A 23,716-nucleotide genomic window follows, 5' to 3' on the forward strand; every position below is an offset into this window, starting at 1 on the left:
ATTAAATGTTTTCTTTATGCTTTTCTGTCTTCAGAATGTTCTTCAACAAGCATTTATTACCTTTATAATTAGGGGGGGAAAAAAACTTAAAAAACTAAAATGCCTTTTAAAAAATTTGCCAGCCAGAAATTAAAAAGAAACAAAAGAAACAGTCTGGCAAAACAGCATTTATCTGAAATGCTTTAAATATTGCCGTAATTGCCTGATTTTGAGACTTTAAACATAATCTTAAAATAGGTCATATATTCAATAACTTCAAATTGCTTCATTTGCTCTTATTCTTTTATATCATAGGCAAGAATCAAAGGAATAAATGGTTCTATAGTAAAGTAGTCACATGTTTTCAAGACTGAAAGGATTTCATTTTGCTCATTTGCATTTTTTTTAGTATAGATATGCTCCTATTTCATTTTGATAATTAAAGTGCAAAGCTGAATTAAAGACGCCTCATTGGCCTTTAAACATTTCAATGGAACTCCCATCTGTTAATGATACCTCGCTTCTCCTCCTCACCTAGGAGGGGGTAGGTTCTGAATACTCATTCGTTAGAGGTGAAGTAGACAATTGTGGCTGGAGAAGCCAAGCCTCAGGGGGGCCGGAGCCTGTCACACTTTCTGGAACCCTGCCTGGGGCAATGAGCTCAGTCTTGTCTGATTGTCTGGTTTCCTACCATAACGTTCCCAGTAACTCAGAGCATGTGGCAGAGCCTGTCAGACCTGTGGTGGCCGTAAAATCTAACCCCACTGCTGGTCACCTTGCATTGCTCTCCTGCTAACTATGCCCCAAATGGCGACAAACCCAGGCCCACCAGCTGGAGGAAAGGACCCCTATCCTTAAAATTACCGCAAGAAGATGGGAAGGAGAGTGGAGGAGTAGGGCCACATAGTCTTTTTTTTTTTTTTTTTTTTAAGATTTTATTTATTTATTCATGAGAGACAGAGAGAGAGAGAGGCAGAGACACAGGCAGAGGGAGAAGCAGGCTCCATGCAGGGAGCCTGATGTTGGACTTGATCCCGGGTCTCCAGGATCAGGCCCTGGGCTGAAGGCGGCGCTAAACCACTGAGCAACCCGCGCTGCCCCCCAACTCGTTATTTTAAAACAAATCCCAATTATCGTCTTACTTCATCTGTAAGTATTTCCAAATGTATACCTAAGAGATAAAATCTTTTTTAAAGGAGGACAATAATACCACGATTGTACCTTTAAAACTAAGGATAATTCATTAATATCTGATATCCAGTCAGTGTTCAAATTTCTCTGATTGCTCATAGTTTTTTGTTTGTTTTACTTAATATGTTGGATTCATGATCCAAACAAATTCTAGCTACACCAATTGGTTGCTAGATCTTTTAAGTCTTTTTTAATTTCTGAATTTCCACATATACCCCTCAACCCCCCCCTTTCTTGCTTGCTACTTATGCATTGTAGAAACCAAGTCACTTATCCTGTAGAATTTCCCAGAACCTGGTTTTGGCTTATTGCATCCCTCTGGCATCATCTAACATATTCTTCTACTCCTTATTTCTTATAAACTGGTAGTTGGGTCTAGAGGCTTGATTAGATTTAGTTTCCTTATTTGACAAGAACACTTCAAAGGAAGTACTGAGAGTTTCCTATTGTATCACATCACGAAGCATGTAATGTCTGGTTGTCTGTTTTTTTGATGATAAAAGATTGATCAGTGGCTTCAGGTATATTATCCTGATCCATTATTATTATAAAGTTTTTATGAGATTTTAAAGGAAAACATGTTTCTGCACAGTTGGGGCTTTCTCAACAAATTTTACTGACTTTTTTCCTGACATGAGAGCCAGCTTAGAAGGCAATTTGTGACTGATTAGATAGTGAGAGCATTCCTATGAGATCTTCCTAACTGGTGGTAAGAGACTCAGGGCCTTGGAGAGATCTCTGAGTTGTAAAACTAAAGATACTGGCCTTATCTTTCCCTCAGAGATTTAATTTCAGACCAAAAGGTTAGGGTGAGGATCTCTTCCATCTGATACCCAAGGACACTTTCAAAAGGTGATGGGGGGAAAGTGATGTGTTTGCCCTTCAGAAACAAGAAATACATGTTTCTCTGTATCTCACCTATGGGGTGAAATCCCCAGTGGCGTGGGGCATTTTTTTTTTTTTTTCCTGCTGGCTCTTACCTGGCACCCTGCGGGGTTTGCTAAGCATGAGAGAATAGTGCTATCATGTTCCTCTGGCTTATGATCTTGCTGGGAGTATAAAAAGAAATTTGCCTTTGAACCAAAAACCTCAGGTGCACATCTATGACAAAATTAATAAAGATGAATATTAAAAACCTAACAGTTCCTTGCTGGCCTTTTGCCCTAGTGGTTTTTAGCAGTTATTGTTGACAACTGCCTGGACACATTATTTCATCAAGGGTTGCAAAATGGCAATATCCTAGCTGTACCATTTATTTTGCATTCAATAGCTTGAATCTCTTATAAAGGAGAAATTTCTCTCATTACCTGGATGGTTACTTTGAAATACATTTCATACAGGAAAATCAGGGGAAATGATTCCTTCCAATTATTTATCAATTTCTAGAATGAGTTAATACCCTCGTATCCTCCAAAGGTGATCAGTGGGGTTTTCCAAAAGTATAATTATAAGCACACGGATTTAATCATTTCAGATATCTCAACCTACTGCAGGCATTATTATTTTTTTAATATTGTATTTTTTTATTTGATAGAGTGTGCCAGCATGAGGGTAGGGAAGAGGCAGAGGGAGAAGCAGATTCCCTGCTGAGCAGCAGGACTCCACACCAGGACCCATGAGATCATCACCTGAGCCAAAGCGCAGGCACCCCTAGTGCAGGTGTTATTATAGGCAAATTGCTCATTTTTGCCCAGTGAAATCCATTAATGTGGCTCCTGAGACCTTTGACAAGCTTCTAGCAGCCCTTGTTTTCTGTTATGAAAGATGTTTCCTGGTTCATCTTGTATATGTCACATCCCAGACCTGAAATCACCCATTTCTTCATAGAGACCTAGTTCCTTTTAGTGAGAAATGGCCTTTAAAGATTCCAATCTGGGGCACCTGGGTGGCTCAGTTGGTTAAGCATCTGCCTTTGACTCAAGTCATGATCTCGGGGTCCTGGGATCGAGCTCCAAGTCAGGCTCCCCACTCAGTGGGGTGTCTGCTTCTCCCTCTGCCCCCCACCCTCCCCTCCCACGGGTGTTCTCTCTCTCTCTCTCTCAAATAAATAAAATCTTTAAAAAAGGGCAGCCCGGGTGGCTCAGCGGTTTAGCGTCGCCTTCAGCCCAGGGCCTGATCATGGAGACCCGGGATTGATTCCCACGTCAGGCTCCCCGCAGGGAGCCTGCTTCTCCCTCTGCCTGTGTCTCTGCCTCACTCTCTCTCTCTCTCTCTCTCTGTCTCTCATGAATAAATAAATAAATTATTTTTTAAAAATCTTAAAAAAAAAAAGACTCCAGTCTGAGGGTCAGAGGTGTTTATTGCTACTGAGTTGCTTATTGCTTTTTATACATCTTAGCAGACAGAATTGATGAATATTTCTTTAAGAGTAAAATCAATCATCATGATTTCACATTGTTATTTCCAAACTTAAAAATCACAGAAATTTATTTCAACTTCTTTGATTTTATGTCTTTTTTCAAGTGTGCAAAAATCTAAATTCTGAATAATATTAACACATTTGCTTATTTGCTTTGTCTTACTATATATGGATAATAGCTTACAGATTACACTAATAATATTATTAAAAGTATGATTATTGAGTACTGTGTAATTTTGTGTGTGTGCACAATTCTTTGGTGTTAGAATCTTCTTTACTGCTGAGGTACAAATTACTGTGTTTTATTTATTTTTATTTTTTAAAGTTTTTATTTTAATTCCAGTTAGTTAGTATACAGTGTTATATCAGTTTCAGATGTACAATACAGTGATTCAACAATCCCATATATCACTTGGTGCTCACCATGACAAGTGCACTCCTTAACCCCCATGACCTATCTCACCCACCCCACCCTGTCCCTCTCCCCCAAATTACTGTTTTATTATTATTATTTTTAAAGATTTGATTTATTTATTCACGAGAGACACAGAGAAAGAGGCAGAGACATAGGCAGAGTGAGAAGCAGGCTCCCTGCGGGGGGTGATGCGGGACTCAATCCCAGGATCTTGGGATAACAACCCAGGCTTGGGGATCCCTGGATGGTTCAGGGGTTTAGACGCTGACTTCGGACCAGAGTGTGATTCTGGAGTCCTGGGATCGAGTCCCACATCGGGCTCCCTGTATGGAGCCTGCTTTTCCCTCTGCCTGTGTCTTTGCCTCTCTCTCTCTCACTCTCTCTCTCTGTCTCCCATGAACAAATAAATAAAATCTTTAAAAAAAACAAAACAAAAAAAACAACTAGAGCCAAATGGAGATGCTCAACCACTGAGCCATTCAGGTGCCCCCCTCCTTTTTTTAAAGAGCTGTGTTTTAAAGTTACATTACTACCTGTTAGATTATATGGGTAAGCCATCAATCAGATGTGTTGTTAGATTTGTTTCATTTTTTTTCTTTTTATTGACTTTTTAATTTTTGTTTTATAGTTGCACAAGACATTTACATAGTTCCAAAGTCAAAACCATAAAACAAGATACATTCAGTCAAATATAGTTTTCATGTGTCTTTATTTCCTCCCTCCCTTATAAGTAATAATTTTCAATAGATTTTAATTTATCATTTATTTAAAAAATTTTGTGCAAAAATATGTAGGCTGAAAATGGGCCCCAAAGATCCTAAGGTCCTAAGCCCTGGAACCTGAATGTTACCTGACATGGTGAAAACAAACATTGCGGATATGATTAAGTTGAGGCTTCTGAGATTGGGAGATTATCCTGAATTATCACCCAGATGGGCCTTCAATGTAATCACAGGGATCCTTATAACAGGGAAGCAGAGGGATACTTGATACACATAGAAGAGAAGGCGGTGTGAGGATGGAAGTAGACACTGGAGAGATGCGTTGTGAGGAGGAAGGAAAGGGTGACAAGTCATGGAATATAGGCAGCCCCTAGGAGCCAGAAAAGGCAAAGGACTGAATTCTCCCCTCCAGAAGGAATCAGTAGTACCAGCCCCTTGATTTTAGCCCCACATGACTCCTTTCAGAATTGTGGCTTCTAGAAGAAATGTATGTTGTTTTAAGCCACTAAATTAGGGGTGACTTATCACAGTAGTAATAGGAAACCAAGTGTGTGTGCTGAGCTAATTCTATATATACACTTACTATTGCTGTGAATACTTATGGGGACAGGAGGAAATGGGATGGAGAGGGGTAGGGATGGAAACTAGACTTGACTGAAGGAGTCTTGTCTTAGGGTTTTGACTTTGGAACCATGCACAAACACACGCTGTCCTGCACCATGACTTTGTTCACTTAACGACATAAGTGAACGGGCAAGTGATAGCTCTAGAACAGTGGATGATGATCCTCCTCATTCCTTTGTGTAGCTGTATTGTGTTCCACTGCATGGATGTAGTCTATTTTATTCATTCCAGTTCCCTCTTTATAGAAAACTGGGCTGTTTCCAGGCCCTTGATACTGATTACAAACAGTGCTGTAATTCATAGCTTTATGCTGGTGATATTGCATATTTTTGTCAGTGTATCTGTGTGAAAGGTTCTTAGAAGAAGGATTGCTCTGTCAAAGGTCATATCACATGTACTTTATTTTCGCTGGATATTCCAGATTCCCAATCTTTTTCTTGGCCAACCAGAATGCATGAATATGTTAGCTCTTCCATTGCCTCCTCCACAAAATACCTTTTCCAATTTTTGGATTTTTGGGGGTCCGTCTGGCCAGGAGAAAAGGTATCATGGTTCTAATAAATAATTCTATTACTGTGAGAAAGATTGAACATCTTTCCAAATGTTGAAGGACCATGAGTTTCTCTTTCTGTGAATTGCCTTCTTATCTAGCCCCTCTTTTCCACAGGGTCACTGGTCTTTCTTCCCTTTGTATTTTGGAATGAACTTACTTTTAAGAGAGAAAACAAACAAGTGAACATGATAGGTAAGTAAGGGGAATTTGACTCATGATAAAAATCAAGAAGAGAATGAATACGCTGACCGAATAGAGGTGACAGGGTAAGGTAACTTCTCCTTTAGCTGGAGAAGTCAAGGGAAGTCTATTGGAAGAGGTGACTTTTGGGTATTTGGGTGGCTTAGTGGTTGAGTGTCTGCCTTTGGCTCAGGTCATGATCCCGGTGTCCTGGGATCAAGACCCACGTGGGGCTCCCTACATCGAGCCTGCTTCTCCCTCTGCCTATGTCTCTGCCTCTCTGTGTATCTCTCATGAATAAATAAATAAGATCTTAAAAAAAAAAAAAAAGGAAGAGGTGACTTTTTAAGGTGAAATTTTAAGATAAGCAGGCATGTAAAGGGTGGGTGAGTTGCTGTATTAAGTGGTAATTGCATGTGATCTTTTTCTAGACGTTCCAGTTTCCTAATCCCTTCCATGGGGGTTATACTTTTTGTATTCCAATCAGCAATGCCTGAATTGTGACAAAATCATCAGTTTTGTCTCAGCGAGTTCATGGCTGACTCATGCGACCATTGCCTCTGGAAGTACAGCTGGCTCCCCTTCTTCTTCTGCCATCAGGAGAAGCTTTAACTGCAATCTCTCACTTAAATTTTTCTAAAACTGTATCCCATCACCTTCCAAGAGGTGCCAAATTCTCGGTCTTGTTTCCTGCTCCCTCTGCCTGGGAAACAGCTTCCAAAGAAGGAATCACCGCTGGCTCTATCTGACCTCTTCCCAGCCCTCCTGGTATGTCCTAGAAGGGCGCCTGGGGCTGTGGTTGCTTTTTGAGATATAGTCTCAGTATGTACAGCCATGCTGCTCTGGCCTCTGTTGTCCTTGAACTCAGGAAATGTCTCAGTTACCATCCTGCTGTGCACCCCACTGAAGACTCTTCTGCATGCTGCCATATTTTTCAAGTTTAATATTCCAGCCTTGGAACCAAACCCAATTCATGCCCAGGTCAAGTGGCTCTTTATCTGTTTGCTCAGCCTTTTTTCCTGGGCCTGTGCAAGTTCTTTCCTTTATACTGTTCCACACCTAGTCTTGGCCCTGCCTAATACCATTCCAGCTGCAGGAGCCCAAGGAGAAGGTGTGTGTGTGGGGGGGACTTTGAAAGCCATCAGTATATGGTTCCTTCAATGGGTCAACTTCTTCCTCCTGACAACTCTAGGATGTTGCTCTTGCAACAGTACCTGAGGAGGCCCTGTGGCTTAGCTTCTGAGTACAGCTCATATCCTGAACCTCGGTGTGTTCAGACCATGGTTTCTGGTTTGGTTAGCAGCTATGAAGCTAGATTGATTATTCGGTAACCTTAGTGTTGGCTTCTTGGGATCCCACTCTGGCTTTGCACCTCCATGCCGCCTTGGAAGACTCTGCCTAGGATAGTAACTAGAATAACGGCAGTTAGTCTTTACCTCGTATGCCAAGAACACTACTCTTGGTCCTTTTACATACTTAGTCCAGTTTTTCCCCCCAATAACTGTGAAAGACAGACTACTGAGATGGTGCAGAGAAGGTAAGGAACTTGCCCAAGCTCACACAGCACAGGAAGTTCAGTAAGAAAGTCAAGAATAACACTCAGTTATTCACTCTGCTTGACTTCTTTTTTTTTAAGATTTTATTTATTTATTTAAAGATTTATTTAAAAATTTATTTAAAGATTTATTTATTTATTCATGATAGAGAGAGAGAGAGAGAGAGGCAGAGACACAGGAGGAGGGGGAAGCAGGCTCCATGCCGGGATCCCAATGTGGGACTCAATCCCCGGACTCCAGGATCAGGCCGTGGGCCAAAGGCAGGCGCCAAACCGCTGAGCCACCCAGGGATCCCCAAGATTTTATTTATTTATTCATGAGAGACACAGAGAGAGAGAGAGAGAGGCAGAGACACAGGCAGAGGGAGAAGCAGGCTCCATGCAGGGACCCGACATGGGACTCGATCCCGTGACTCCAGGATCATGCCCTGAGCCAAAGGCAATTCTCAACTGCTGAGCCACCCAGGCATCCCTCTGCTTGATTTCAAAGGACATTTTTTTACCTCTGCAACAGATTTATGATCTTCTGCTCAGCAAGGGCTTAGAGGGGATGCTGAGTTCTGGGTGTTTTCCTGTTTTCACAAGCTCTTGCCTGCTCCAGGCCGCCTGGACAATTTCCTTGGGGCAGTTTTGGTTTGCTCCAGCCTTCCCCCAGGAGGCACGGGTGCTGCCACCAGAACCGGGCCTGCTCAGTGTGCACAATTCAGCTCCTGTCGCCGCCTCTGCATAAGGACAGATTCAACTTGTCCACCCTCACTCAGTAAGCCAGGTACACTCCACCGAGAAAAGTGGACTGATGTATTTGGAATTAACTAAACAGATGACATTATATCTGAAGGGATTCAAAATACATCCAGAATAATGTAAAGGGGATATGGCTGCTTAACAACATTTAAAGGTGGTAGAGAATCTGGGGCTGGAGTTTTGCTCAAACTGGCAGCGGCAAGTGGGGAAGGACAAGATGCAGCATGCAGATTTTCTATTTAAAATATAGGGGAGAAGGGACTGCTGAAAAGCCTTAGCAGCAGCCGGTTGCCATGGTAACTCAGGAACACTGATCTGAATTAGGCGCAGTTACTATAGGTCAGGCTTTACCAGAAGGAAAGGTGATCTGGCGAGTGAAGAGGGAGAGGGAGAGGGCGGCGGGAAGTGGAGGGCTGAGAAGGAGCGAGGGAGGGAAGCACTGAGGAAAAGGAAGGGGAGGAGGAAAGGGGGCTTGGAGACCCTATCCGGGAGGGAGGGGAGGTAGGGATCACTCTAGACTTTTCTTCTTTTAAAAAAATTCCTTAACAAATTTAAAAAACTCGGCCCCCGATGCTTGCTGGGGCATGCCAGCCCTGTGCCTGGCGCTGGGACCGGGCCCCAGCCAGCCCCTCCTCTAAGGCACTTGCAACCTGGGGCTGGGATGGTGTTGGCTAAATGCTGGCTGCCAGTTCTGGAAGGCTCTCTTTCTGAAGCCGCCTGGAGGGAGCAGGTTGTGCTCTCTCCTCTTTGTTTTGAGCTTTAGAAAAGATAAAGCAAACAAGAAATAAAAGAGATGTGTAAGAAGCACTTGCAATCCTCTAAGAGCTAAAATTGCATGAGACCAGTAACCACCCGGGGAACTGCCAGGCTGCAGGATCCCTGAAGGTCTGGAGGAAGAGGAAGAGAGGAAAGGAGACAGTGCAGTCTCTTAACAGCTATCAACAGGCCAGAGCCAAAGTGGCACAGGCTTCTGGAAAGACAAAAAAAAAAACACTTGGGTTCAAGCCACAGAACTGCTACTCACTACCTCTGTGACCGTGGACCAGTTACTTAACCTAGTGCTTCGTTTTTCTGATCTGCAAAGAACTAATAGTTCCTGTCTCATGGGGCTGCTGAGAGGATTAAAAAGGATGAGGTGTTTAAAACTATTAGCCTTAAATGATAAGCACTCAATACCTGATAATTCATGATTGGGTGTGTTTTTATTACAGTCTATCAGGGGAGCCACGATCAGGCCCACGGCAATCAAGCGGAACATCACTGAACCTGTGTAGGGCACCCAGAAGCACTGCCTTTTCTTCTTTCGACTGCAGTTGATGTTTTGCTGTGGAACAAACCGTCCCAAAATGTAATGGCATACAAAAACAAACCTTCATTATTATTATATTAGTAGTATTTAAAGATTTATTTATTTATTTGAGAGAGAGGTGGGGGAGGGGTAGAGAAGAGAAGCAGACTCCAGACAAGTGTGGAGCCAGATGCAGGGCTCCATCCCAGGACCTGAGATCTTGACCTGAGCCTAAATCTAGAGTTGGATGTTTAACCAACCGACCAAGCCACGTAGGCACCCCAAGACATTTATTATTTTGTCCACAATTCCATAGGTTGGCTGGGAGCCTTTTCTGTTTAGGCCAGCCTTGCTGGGGCCGGATGATTTAGAAGGGCTTCACTCTTACATTTGGCAGTTAGCAGACTGCTTGGTCTAGAACAGCTCGTCTTTGGCTGACCAGCTAGGATAACCCATCTCTGCTCCTCATGGTTACTCACCCTTCTCTGGCTAGCCCAGACTCATTACATGGTGCTGTCAGAGTTCTCTAATGTTCCATTGGCCCAAACAAGTCAGATTTAGATTCAAACTCAGATCCAGAGACTGAGACATAGACCCTCTTGGCTGTAGAAGTGGAAAAGGCAAGTCATACTGTGTAGGGGCATGTGTATAGATAGGCATGGGAGAAACTTCTGTGATCATCTTGCAAACTACCTGCCGTAGGTCTCATTGAGACAACATGGGTGATGCAAAAAAACAAAAACAAAAACAAAACCCCCAATGTGATGCAGCACAGGATACTTGCCAGGAAAACTGCACAGAGGAAGCCTGAGTTGGAAAGGTGGGCTGGAATTCCGATCGGGGTAGGGAGATGGGAATATTCTCGCTACAGACGTGGAGGTGCGTTTGGTAGGTTCAGTGATGTATGGATGTGACTCACGTAGGAAAAAAAGGAGAACAAATGATGACAGAGTAGTTGAGAGCCAGATTGGATAGGGTCTTGGTATTAGGGCATTTGGACTTGATTCTTAGGCAGTGGGGAGCAGTGCAGGTTTTAAATCCAGGGCCAAAGGGTATTTTACTCTGGAAATAGTGTGCAGACAGAAGGGGAGCTTCTCTGATTTTGCTGTGATATACAGATGCAGCACTGTGCTACATGATCAAGCACAAGACAGTCTTTGTAATGGTGGGTGGACAGTAGTTTTTGTTGTTGACAATTGTTTACCTCGTTTTGCCATGACAACCTCATCAATAAATGAAAACAATCCTGTACTTGCTTTCTAGGGTTGTTTTAAGGTTTGAATTTGTGAATATATGTAAAAGGCTCAGCACAGCCCTTGGTTTCTGGTAATAGGTGGTAAAGGGACTTTAGAAAGGGAGTCACAATAAGCAAGAGAAAAGCTTGTGTGTGTCGCGGCTACTGCCCTCAGAAGGTCCTGGGGTCCCTCCATCTGGCACAGGGGACGTCCAACCCATCTGCCTCCCCAGTAAAACTTTTGGCTCTCTTCCCGGTGGAGGGGCAGGTGTTGGGAGAACTAGGGGAAGTAGAAATGACTGGACATGGGGCGGGGGCGTAAAAGACCTCACAGAGCACCAACATCAGGAAAGGCCACTGTGAAATCGTGGTAAAGTGAGACAAAACAAGGTCACTTCATAATTTCGTCCAAGCACAAACACAGTTATTGTGCCACCCACAAAATTTTTTAAAAATCCCCATCTTGGCTATGTGAATGGCTGCTGCTTTTTTTTTTTTTTTTAAGATTTATTTATTTGAGAGAGAGAATAAGAGAGAGAGCAGGGGCATGAGCAGGGGAAGGGACAGAGGGAGAGACCCCTCTCATTTCAAGCAGACCCCCCACTGAGCGAGGAGCCCGATGGGATATGGGGCTCGATCTCACAACCCAGAGATCATCACCTGGGCTGACCTGAGCATCGAGGTGGATGCTCAACCGATAGCCACCCAGCACCCCGAGACTGCTGCTGTTTTACCAGCTACAGCTTTATCCCTGCTCTAGTGAACCCTCCACTAGATAAGTTTCGTTGAGATACTCAATCACAGAATTGTCTCACTTTTTTGTCCTCATCTTTTTGTGCAATCCAGGGTCCTTCTCAAGTACTCTCAAAGCCCCGATTCTACTGTAGTTCTTTCTAATACCCTCTTATGCCAATGCCCCACAGGTCCCTTGGTGAACATTCTCTCCAGTATGATGAGTAATAAACCCTACTAGGTCAACTACAGTGGTGTTTCTGGTGGCTTTTGGCCACTTGCTTGTCGTTATGAGCATAACTGCAGTTCAACCTTAACTGCAGTTTTTGGACAGACTGGTTCTGTTAGGGCTCTCCAGAGAAATAGAACTGATAGGACATACATATAGATACATTCCTATTGACATATAAAAGCAAACATTTATTTTATAGATATGGTAGATGATAGATAGATAGATGATAGATAGATAGATAGATAGATAGATAGATAGATAGATAGATAGATAGTAGGTAAGTAGATAGAGATTTATTATAAGGAACTGGCTCACATGACCACAGAAGCTGACAAGTCCCAAGCTCTGTAATCAGCAAGCTGAAGACCCAGGAGCTCTGATGGTGGAAGTCCCAAGCCAGAAGCCAGCAGGTGGGATACCCACGAGGATCCAATGTTTCAGTCTGAGTCTGACGGCAGAAGACCGATGTTCCAGCTCAAGGCAATCAGGCGGGAGATGTTTTTTCCCTTAGTCATGAGAGGGTCAGCCTTTTTGTTCTACTCAGGCCTTCACCTGTTTGGATGATGCCCACCCCATAGAGGGTGAGCCATCTGCTTTACTTAGCCCGCTGCGTCAAATGTTGCTCTCGTTCAAAATCACCCTCACAGAATAATGTTTGATCAAATATCTGGGCATCCCTGTGGTCTGGTCAAGCTGATACATAATATGAATAATCACACTGGGGTTTAATGTTGCCTAAAGGACTGAAGAAAGGCCTGCATATAGCCAGCATGCTGAAAGTGTTGGCCAGTGAGCAAACAGGTGCTAAAACAGGAAGGACCCACTGTGACCCTGTGGCCATATGCCTGTTGCTTCTGCCCCAGAGCACTGTGTTCTAATTCTCAGAAGCTCAAACTAGGGGAAGTTTGGTACAGAGTTCCAGTGAGACTAGAGCGAAAGTGCTGGGTTAGAGCACTACCTGCTTAGCCCATGGACTTTGGCCCTTGGAGCAAAGGGAGTCTCTAAGGCCAGGAGCCAGAGGTGCCTTTCTAACAGAAGGAGGCTAAAGAAACTCACCTGGGAGATCTGGACAGGAAATAGTCATGACCCAGGAGAGTCAAGATTGTTCAGCAGGTTGGTGCCACATTCAGGGTGTATGCAGCCTGTACAGTGACACAGCATAGGTGCCCTGTGACTGAATAGAATGCTCTTCTGGTCATCGTCTTGAAATTCTTAATAGTTTTAATTAAAATATGGGGCCCCACATTTTTATTTTTTACTGGCATGTGGTCTGCAGCCCTAAATGGGGAAACTCATGCTAGAGAGAGACTGATTTAGAATGGGCCCTCAGAGGGTCCCTTCGGGTCAGATGTGGTGCCACCAAAGCACATCTGGCCACTCAGATCAGGCTGGGTTAGAATCTGGCAATTGAGGACTTACAGCTTTCTTTTCTGTTTTGCAGTTAAATTATCTCAGTAAATATGAAAATAGAAATGGCAGACTCTTTTTCTCTAAACCTTGACACCTTGTGTGTGGCTGTCCTTCCTGCTACAGGTAGAGGAGGAAGATGGAGAAATGTGTTAAGGGTGGGGTGGAGCCAGGAAGTGGTCGGTGGATAGAGACGGTTCAGGAGGCTGGCTCCGGTAAGGGAAGTCCGAGAGGGGAAATGTGTGGGTTGCTCTGACTTGCCAGGAATTCCATCACAATTTTCCACATCTCCCCTTGTTCCATGGGCTTTTTACCCAGCACAAGGCTTCCAGATGCAGGAAACAGCAACATTCAAGTGTTCGTGGAGAATTTTTTAAGTACCTGGATTTAAGCGAATCAGTGTACTATTACTTGGTCATTTATAATATGCATGTGTTTTTCTTCTTGACTTTATTACCGTATCGCAACAGTATTATTTCGTACCAGTTTGCCCATGCTATCATCGATTTGTTTTCACACTGTTTTTATGTGCTAGTGAGTTCTGAGAGCCAACAAACCAACCTGCACATCTACTTTTAGGAACACAGCTTGTTTGTGAGCTGGGACTGCGCATGTTTAAAATTAGCAGAATACTGTATTATTACAAAGTCCTGAAGAGAGTTACAAAGCAAGAATGGCCTAAATATATCTTTAGGAGAATTACAGAGGTAACCAGGCTCCATAAAGGCCTCAGTAATTGGCAGTGATGACGACAAGAGAAATTTTGGGTACAGTGTGGCTAGTCTTCAGAGTTTCTTTTTCATTTAAGGCCATGAAATTGTATTTGACTCCTGTGCCACTCGTGTAAGGTCGTTGGAACCAGCTCTGGTGTCTATTTTGACAGTAGGGAAAACCAAGGCCCCAAATAGAGATTCTCCAGCTGGTCTAAAGGCCAAGGGTATGTGTGAGCAGAAAGACCCATCATGTCCCCTGTCACTTGGGGAAGCCACAGATGCTTCCTTGCGTGGGCAGCCCTCTTCTTTACCATTCTGATCTGTTTTTGTTTACTTGTTTTATTTTTACTGGTGTGTCCAGACTGAGGGTTTCTGAAAGTCATCATCTCTACACACTTTTTCCTTCTTATAATTTCCCTTTGCCTAGCTTCTGTCTGAGCTGGGGTGGGCCCTGTCCTCACTTTCCCTCCGGAAGCATGCACCAGGCAGCTGAGTAGCATGGCCTCTAAGTCAGATAGACTCTATCTTCTTATAGTCTATACTCATAGGTCAGATCCAAATAGTCTGGAATAAACCCAAAGCAAGAAGGATTTCCCCAGGGAGGACAGAGTCTCTTGGGCCTGGAGAAAGGAAACCTACTTAGTAGGCTGACCTGACAGGGGCACAACAAGAAAAGGCTTTATTTTGCTTTCTGTCTTTAAACATACTCAGTTGAATTTCCATTCCTGACTCCTCGCCATCTGGGACTTACTTTTACTTTGAGGGTTGGAAGCATCCAGTGCCCATTTAATTTAAAATGTCAACTCCCCAGGGGCTCCTGGGTGGCTCAGTCAATGAGCGTCTGACTCTTGATTTCAGCTCAGGTGGTGATTTCGGGGTCCTGGGGGTGGAGCCCCACATCGAGCTCCACACTGGGCATGGAGCCTGCTTGAGATTCTCTGCTGCTCAAACCTCCCTCTGCCCCTCCTATTTCTGCTCTCTCTCTCAAATAAATAAATAAATAAATCTTTTTAAAAAAGTCAACTCCTCCCAGATTTAATTCTAAATCTCAGATGGAAGCATGGTAAGAAGGAAGGGGTATGACCAGTTTCTTTGCTCTGCCCACTGTGTCCCACACCTGTCTGGCTCAGTGTCAAGGGAAGGCCACCTCCCTCTTGAGTCATAGACAACCCTTCTCATTGAGCTCTCCCATTGAATGTTTGTGCTCCTCTTGCATCTGGATGTGGGCTGGAGGCATAGGGCTGGATTAGCCCTGTCTTAGTTGGATGTCCTTGAGGATGAGCGTGTGGAAGGGAAGACAAGAGCTATGGAGAGAGATGCTCACACTTGGAGAGCTCCATGGGGGCCTGAAAGCAGAAAGCTTGCTCCAAACTGCCTGGCATCCTGCATCCTCTGGAGATAAGACTATTCCCTAAAGCTATCCTTAGGAGAATTACAGAAGTACCTGCTTTCCTCAAGGCTTTAGTCCTTTTCTGAAGAGGCAGAGCTGACAACTGGAGGCCACAAGCAGACTGGTAGTAGAGAAAAAAATTGAAAGTTTAGGGCTCCTGGGTGGCTCAGTCAGTTAAGCATCTGCCTCCAGCTCAGGTCATAATCCCGGGGATGGAGCCCCACATCAGGCTCCCTGCTCTGTGGTGTCCCCTGCATATCTTCTTCCAAGTGAGAGGTTGTCTCTTTGCCTTTGTAGCCTGTGGGAATATCATGAAATTAAGGAGCCCAAAGCATAGCAGGTCCAGAGGCAAGTGATGAGGAGGGACCCTGTGGTCACGTGGGGCTATAAGGCCCCTCCCAAAGATTGAGCAGAGGATGGATGAAAATGCATGTGACATGTTGGGCACAGGTCCTGGCCTGTAGGATATGCTCAGGAGGTTGGACTGCCTGAGGACTTTGTGCAGGCTTGGTTCTCAGGCTGAATCTTGCTCTCCCCTAATCACCAACTGGCTGAGCAGAGTGGAATAGAGTTGTTTATACTGGTGGCATAAAATTACAACACAACTTTCCCTTACCCTTCATGGTGAAAGAGACAAAGAGTTTAAGATTCCAGTTTTCAAGATTCCCATTCCAAATTTCAGGTGCCATTTAAAACACATTTCAAAACAACTTTGATGGTATTTACTCCTTTTCTAGTAATTTTGCAATCTTAAGACTTTAATTAAAAGACCCTGAGTTGGGCAGCCTGGGTGGCTCAGCAGTTTAGCGCCGCCTTCAGCCCAGGGCCTGATCCTGGAGTCCTGGGATCGAGTCCCACGTCAGGCTCCCTGCATGGAGCCTGCTCCTCCCTCTGCCTGTGTCTTTGCCTCTGTGTGTGTGTGTGTGTCTCTCATGAATAAATAAATAAAATCTTAAAAAAAAAAAGACCCTGAGTAGCCAAAGCAATCTTGAGAAAGAAAAACAAAGCTGAAGGCATCACACTTCCTTTTTTTTTTTTTTAAGATTTTATTTATTTATTCATGACAGACACAGAGAGAGAGAGAGAGAGGCAGAGACACAGGCAGAGGGAGAAGCAGGCTCCATGCAGGGAGCCCAACGTGGGACTTGATCCCGGGTCTCCAGGATCACACCCCAGGCCAAAGATGGCACTAAACCACAGGGCCACCAGGTCTGCCCGGCATCACACTTCCTGATTTCAAACTACATCATAAAGCTACAGTAATCAAAACTGTGGTATTGGCATAAAAAAGATACATAGATCAATGAAATAGAATAGACAGCCCAGAAACAAACCTGCTTATATATAGTCAATTCATTTATGACAAAGGAGGCAAGAATATACAATGGGGAAAGGGCACAGTTTCTTCAATAAATGATATTGGGAAAACTGGATAGCCACATGCAAAAGAATGAAACTGGACCTCTATCTTACATCATACATAAGAATAACTAAAAATGAATGACAGACTTGAGCATAAGACCTGAAACCATAAAAATCCTAAAAGAAAATATAGGTGAAGTGCTCCTCGACATTGGTCTTGGCGACGATTTTTTGGATTTGACAGCAAAAGCCATGTCAATAAAAGCAAAAATAAACAAATGGGGCCACATTAAACTAAAAAACTTCTGCACAGCAAAGGAAGCCATCAACAACATGGACCTTGTGGGCTTGTTTAGAGTTTTTAGCAGAAGAGGGCCAATACTTGTATACTCTTGACCCAAGAATGACCCTCCTCTATCAGGGAAGGTTGTCTGCTTTGGGAGGGATACACATGGAATGGTGAGGGAGGAAGGGAATACCTTCTCAGCCAGCCAGATCAGCTGAATCAACCCTAGAGACTGATAGGGTGACAGATGCCACATCTAGATTGCCTTCGCATCCATATCAACAAAAAGAAAAGGCAACCTATGGAATGGGAGAAAATGTTTGTAAATCATATATATCTGATAAGGGGTTAATATCCAAAATATACAAAGAACTCACATAATATATAATCCAATTAAAAAATAGGTAGAGGATCTCAATAGACATTTTTCCAAAGAACACATACAGATAGCAAACAGGTACATGAAAAAAGTGCTCAGCATCACTCATCATTAGGGAAATTCAAATTGAAATCACAATGAGCCCTCACTTTACACCTGTCAGAATGGCTATTACCAAAGAGATGAAAAAAAACAAGTGTTGGTGAGGATATGGAGAGACTGGAACCCTCATGTACTCTTTGTGGGAATGTAAACTAGTGCAACTGCTGTGAGAAACAGTATAGATGTTCCTTAACAAATTACAGATAGAACTATCATGTGATCCAGCAATTCCACTTCTGGGTATTTATCTGAAGAAAACAAAAATACTATCTTGAAAAATATATATATATCTATCCCCATGTTTATTATAGCATTATTTACAATAGCAAGATATGGAAATGATCCATCCATCCACGGATGAATGAGAAAAGAAAATGTGGTGTACACACACACACACACACACGAATATTATTCAGCCATAAAAAGAAGGGAATGTTGCCATTTTTGACAACATGGATGGACCTTGAAGGTATTATGCCAAGTGAAGTAAGTCAGAGAAAAGCAAATACCATATGATACCACTTGTTGAATCTAAACCAAACTGAACCAAAACAAACCCTCCAAGACCACAAACCCCCCAAAATTGAACTTGCAGATCCAGAGAAGAGATGGGTGTTTACCAGAAGCAGAGGGTGGTGATTCGGCAAGATGGGCAAAGGGAGTCAAAACGTACAAGGTGCTAGTTATAAAATAAATAAGTCATGGGGATGTAATGTACAGCTTTGATGACTATTGTTAATAACACTGTACTGCATGTTTAAAAGTTGCTCAGAGAGTAGACCTTAAAATTTCTCATCACAAGAAAAAATTGTGTAACCATAGATGGTGACAGATGTTAACTAGACTAATTGAAGTGATCATTTCATGATACATTCAAATATTGAGTCATTATGTCGTACACTGAAAACTAATGTGATGTTATATGCAATTATACTCAATAAAAAATAAAATAGGAAAGAGAAAAAAAATACTTTTAATCAAACCCAATACAGGATTTGCAGTTATAGGACACTGAGTTATGATCATTATGGCACCTCTCATTAAATAAGTGATATATTTGAGATGCAACTGCCTTGAGTAAAATCAAAGGATTTTTCAACTGAGCTCCCATTTGAGTTGGTTGATTTCCTTTTTATGAGATTGCTTCAAGACCCCAACACCTAAATGTGGGGTAACATTTTTTTTCAATCTGTTATTAATTCTAAATGAGGAGTTCAAACCCTCTTCAAAGTCTATCAGCAGGAAATTGATGCAGGAGCAGTAGAAAAAGGTGTGGTTGGGTGTCAGGAAACCACAAGCAGGAGTGTGGCTCCTCAGAACTGTTATGGAAAGCTGGAAGGAGAAGAGAAGAGGCATAGAGATGACTTCCTTGAGAGGAACTGGATCCTCTGATTGAGAGATACAGCTTACTCAGAGTGACCTTGCCCAAAGGGAGCTAAGGAAATAAATACTCTGATTTCACTCTTCTCAACCCACCTCCTGCTGAGGCTCCCCATTGGCTGAACCCACCTGAGCACCAGAGAATAAGAGGGAACTAGGTATGTCCATCTGGGTCAACCATCAGGTCAGTCCTTCAATCCAGAAGATCATTTATTAGAGGAAGGTTCTCCAAACCTCTCTCCATTTTAGAGAGATATACCTGGAGTAGAGAATTGAGTGACCTCTCTTCCAGTGTGTAAAATATAAAGGAAATGACATCTAAAGAAGAATTAAAGCCTGAATGTGTGGTAAACTGAAGAGTTGTAAAAATGCAGCATCAGACTTTTAAGGCTAAAGTGTAATTTTCTCTCCAAATAGTTTGCAATGTAATAGAAACAAAAATATAATTGCATAAAATCCACATGATCAAAATGTCAGTTAAACTGCCCTGTGATCTGGGTACTCGCTGAAGCTGTAGGTGTATGTGAGCTAAGTGCCTCTGACCCTCAGGATGAGGGGGATTTGAGACACCTGCTATCTGTTGCTCAGTCTCAGGCTAACAGTTGCTCTGCAGAGATATCACATAAGAAGGGGAAACTTTAAAGGTACATGATTGAGCCAGTTTTCACTGGGGCAAGAAGTGAAAACATGGAATCTTCTGCAGTGCCTCATGCGACCCCAGCTCTATGGCCAGGAAGGTTTCTGAGACTTGCTCTCCTTTTTGACTCCTTATGGCCAAAACCTGGTGTGACCTAATGCCGAGCCAGCCAAAGTTACGGCAATAGCCAAAGGGTGAGGAAGGCCACAAGGGAAGGCAGGAAAAGGGAAGAGAAACCAAACAGCCAGGAGATCTGGGCCAAAGCAGGACCAGGAGCAGATACAAAAAGACATCAAGATTATCTTAGGGAGAAACAGGGGCCAGAAAAATGGGGAACTGGAAGACAGGGAGATGATATTTTGAGACTGTGGGTTTGGGTGGTAAACATGTTTAACAACTGCTGATAGGTTGGGTTTGGATCATCAGAACAAAAGCTCTGAAATACTGAGCTTTGAAATGCTAACCAACTCTCTAATGATGGAAATCAACTCACTCTTATTTTTTAAATGAAAGTTTATTTTATTAATGAGTTCTAAAGATTTTTTAAAAATAATATACGATGAAGCAAAGAAAAGTATGGTTTTAGAAACAACCCTCAAGCATTTAATTCTGCTTGGGAGTGGAAGTGGATGGCATTCACTTGAAAATATATCTGAATTGGACCCTGGTGGATTTCCAGGCCAAGGTCATGGGGGCCCAAGGAGTGAGTGGGGAGACCCAGTACAGAAGAAGTGACGATGCCAGGGCTGGAACAAATGGGCCTTGTATCAGGCAAACATGAAACTAACTCTCTCCACTTCATGGTGAATGGTAGGCAAAATCCTTCAGGTTTGGGAGGTACTCCTTTGTTATACATGCACTTAGAATTTTTATTAAAAAGTCAGGTCAGGTAATTTGCCAAGAGGAAAACCAAGCAATGTTTAGAAGGTATGCAGATCTGAGATACAGCACAGGCCATCATTTATGAGAGAAAATTGTATATGAGAAGACATTCTCCCTGTGTTTGTTTTCTAGGGGAGTGGCTGCTGAATGAGCAGGCATTGTGAAATTAGAAATACTTACACCATATGCTACAATGTCTAGGCTTAAATCTGTCAGCCTCAAGTCAGCTGTTCCAAGGCAAGGTAAGACAAGTGGTCTATAATGTCGTTAGAGAGCAACATGGAGGAATGAGAAAATAACAAGGCAAAATTTAGCAAAAGGATTAATTGTGTGGTGCTGGCTGTCGGTGTGACAAGAACTCAGGGAAAGGCCTGTGTGGTGTGACGGGTTCTCAACGAAGTTGGGAAAGATGCCAGTTGGACCTGGAAGGATAGAGGGAATGTGAACAGTGCAAGAGAGAGACTATGCCATTGGGGCAGGCAGGGGGACAGTGGGAGCACGGGCTCAGGGGAAGGACTGCAAATCAAGTACACTGAGTACAGGCTTGGCTGAGGGTCCTGAGTGAGGGGGCTGAGGGGTCAGGGTCTGTGGGACCTGAAAACATCACTAAGCCATCTGGAATAGTTAGTACTGATTCTCAGAAGCAATTGGTTTCTGAAATATCTGGGTCACACGAGAAAGACACTCCTTGTGAATTCAGCCCCATGAGGTACCACCTGAGCATCATTTGGACGCCAGCCCCATTCTTCCCAGAAGCTAGTAGAGATGATCAACAATAATGACACTACCTATTACTGGTGACGATCTTGAGGGTAACAATAGCAATTGGGATTGTCACTTGTAGAAATTTGTTGGATTATAATTTTTAAAAAATCACAACCGAGCCACATATAGCTTCTTCACTGGTGGATTCAACAAAATGTTTGTGGAAGAAAAAGTACACAAAGTCTTCCAGAAAACTGAAGTGAAGGGAGTATTCCAAATCCAATCTATGAGGCCACCATTACCCTAACACCAAAACCAGGCAAAGACACGACAAGATAAAGAAACTACAGACTAATATCCCTCATGAGCATAGATGGAAAGTTTCCTAACAACATTTAGTGAATTGAATCCAACAATATACTAAAAGGATTTTATATCATAACCAAGGGGAATTTAACCCAAAATTCAGGGTTGATTTAACATTCAAAAACCACTCCTAATTATTCATATTAAAGACTAAAGAACACTGTATGATGTCCTTAATAGACGTAGAACAAGCATTTGATAAAAACCTTACCTCCATTTCTCACTGGGAGGTAAACTAGGAATAGGAGGGAATTTAGCAAACTAGGAATAGGAGGGAACTTCCTCAACTTGATAAACAGTGTCTATGAGAAACCCACATTTGACACCACACTCAGTTGAAGATGAATGCTCTCCCACTATGACCAGGAATAAGACCAGGATATCTGCTCTCATCCCCCCGTTCAACTTTGCACTGGAGACAACAGGGAACTACAGTGGTTTGTTCCCACTGCCACTTGGTTTGGCCAATCCTCCTGCATACACCTTGCATGGTTTTGGGAAGCTGTGTCACTTCTAAACAATTGTGACAATTGTACCCTTTGGGGGTAGAGTTGGTCTAAGATGTGCTTCTTGGGCGCTTTAATTGCAAAAACAATGAAGAATAAAATAATGTTTTGATATTCTTTAGTTGTGATTAAAAAAATAATCCAGGAAGAACAAACTGGTAATTGCCTTAGCTCCTTAGTAACCAGAGCCCAAGTGGCCCCATATCTGAACCCCTTCCTGGGTTTGGGAACTCTGTCCCTCTACAAAAGCTAAAAATGCCAGTTCCTCATTCTCCAAGTCTCCCTTGCTGCTGGGGCCTGAGCATAGGCCACAGGCCTTCATCCACTCAACAGCCCAGCCCGGATTTTGATGCAGGAGGGCACTGCAGGCAGGATGCTGGTGGCCCGCCCTGCCCAGCCATAAAGGAGATAGGGGTGCGCGCTGCTGAGCAGTGAGGTGGCTTGGCCACAGTGACGCAAGCACTGCTTTGCCCTTGGTTGCTTCTGGACTCTGACTGTCCTGCCAGCTAAGCCTTGCTGCCTGAGTGAAGAAATGCCTCTCTGGATCAAGAACTCCTCTTGCAAATTTCTGCTGGTCATTTCCCACCTGCCCTTCCTAAGCTTTCAGCCAGGCAATGTCCTTGCTCCAGTTCAAGCTCTGCATTTGAAGCAGCGTGGCCATGGCACACACGTCTAAGTCCGCTGTTTAGCACCCATCCAGAGCTGGTTCTGGGCCCAGCACAGGAAGATGCCAGAAACTATGTGAACAAAGCACTTCTCATAAAACAGCAGTGTGGATATGTGCATATGAACACCATGAGATATTATATACATATTTGTAAATGGTCCAGGCCCAGCTGATGGAATTTCATAATACAGATGAAAGTGGTCTTAAAATCAGCACTGTTGGGGCAGCCCGAGTGGCTCAGTGGTTTAGTGCTGCCTTCAGCCCAGGGCCTGATCCTAGAGACCCAGGATCGAGTCCCATGTCAGGCTCCCTGCATGGAGCCTGCTTCTCCCTCTGCCTGTGTCTCTGCCCCTCTCTCTCTGTCTCTCATGAATAAATAAGTAAAATCTTTTAAAAGAAAATCAACGCTGTTTCAGATAAGAACTTCATGGACCAGAATGACTGCATGCTTCACCTGAGGTCTCACTTGGGTCTGATTGCTTCCATGCTCCACTGCTTCTCTCCCTGCTAAGGACATTTATTTGACAAAAAATATTTATATTATAAAGTTCAATAAAAAATTTCCTGATCATTTGAAATAATTGGAACTCTCATTTGCTGCTGTTGGGAAAGTAAATTGGTACTACCTACTCACCAAAACTACTGGGCAGTATCTACTAAGCCATACCCTAGGACTCGGCCATTCCATTCTTGGTATCATCCAATAGAAATATGTACATATGTGTACCAAAAAGATATGTACAATGTTCATAGCAGCTTAGTTCAACAGAGCCAAAGGGCCCTGGAAACAACTTGAGTGTCCAGCAGCAAAATGGATATGGGTGGTACATTCCCACAGAGGGAAACTATACAGTGATAGTTTCAACAAAGCAGTGCTACAAGACACAAAGATGAATGTCACCGAAGAAGACACAACAGAAACACAGTGTGTGTGTGACTGCATTTACAAAAACTTCTGAATGAGTCTCTGGTGTTAGAAGCTAGGACAGTGGTAACCTTTGGGAAGTAGAAAGAATTGGCAGTGGGCATAACACAGGGACTTGTAAGGTGCCAATCATGTTCTGTCTCTTGTCCTGGAATACCAATGCGTCAACTTTGTAAAAATCCATCTGGTGGGGGCAGCCCC

General features: G+C 43.3%; 1 long non-coding RNA gene across 1 annotated transcript; it reads left to right on the forward strand.

Moving 5' to 3' along the window:
* The first annotated feature begins 987 nt into the window (after positions 1-987).
* Positions 988-23,119, forward strand: LOC111096908. Its single transcript, XR_005361705.1, has 5 exons — positions 988-1,128; positions 5,958-6,035; positions 9,534-9,670; positions 20,479-20,588; positions 23,007-23,119. It is a non-coding gene; the product is annotated as an uncharacterized LOC111096908 (long non-coding RNA).
* Positions 23,120-23,716: the final 597 nt, after the last annotated feature.

This window comes from Canis lupus, chromosome 7 (genome assembly GCF_011100685.1).
Source record: "Canis lupus familiaris isolate Mischka breed German Shepherd chromosome 7, alternate assembly UU_Cfam_GSD_1.0, whole genome shotgun sequence".
NCBI lineage: Eukaryota > Metazoa > Chordata > Mammalia > Carnivora > Canidae > Canis > Canis lupus.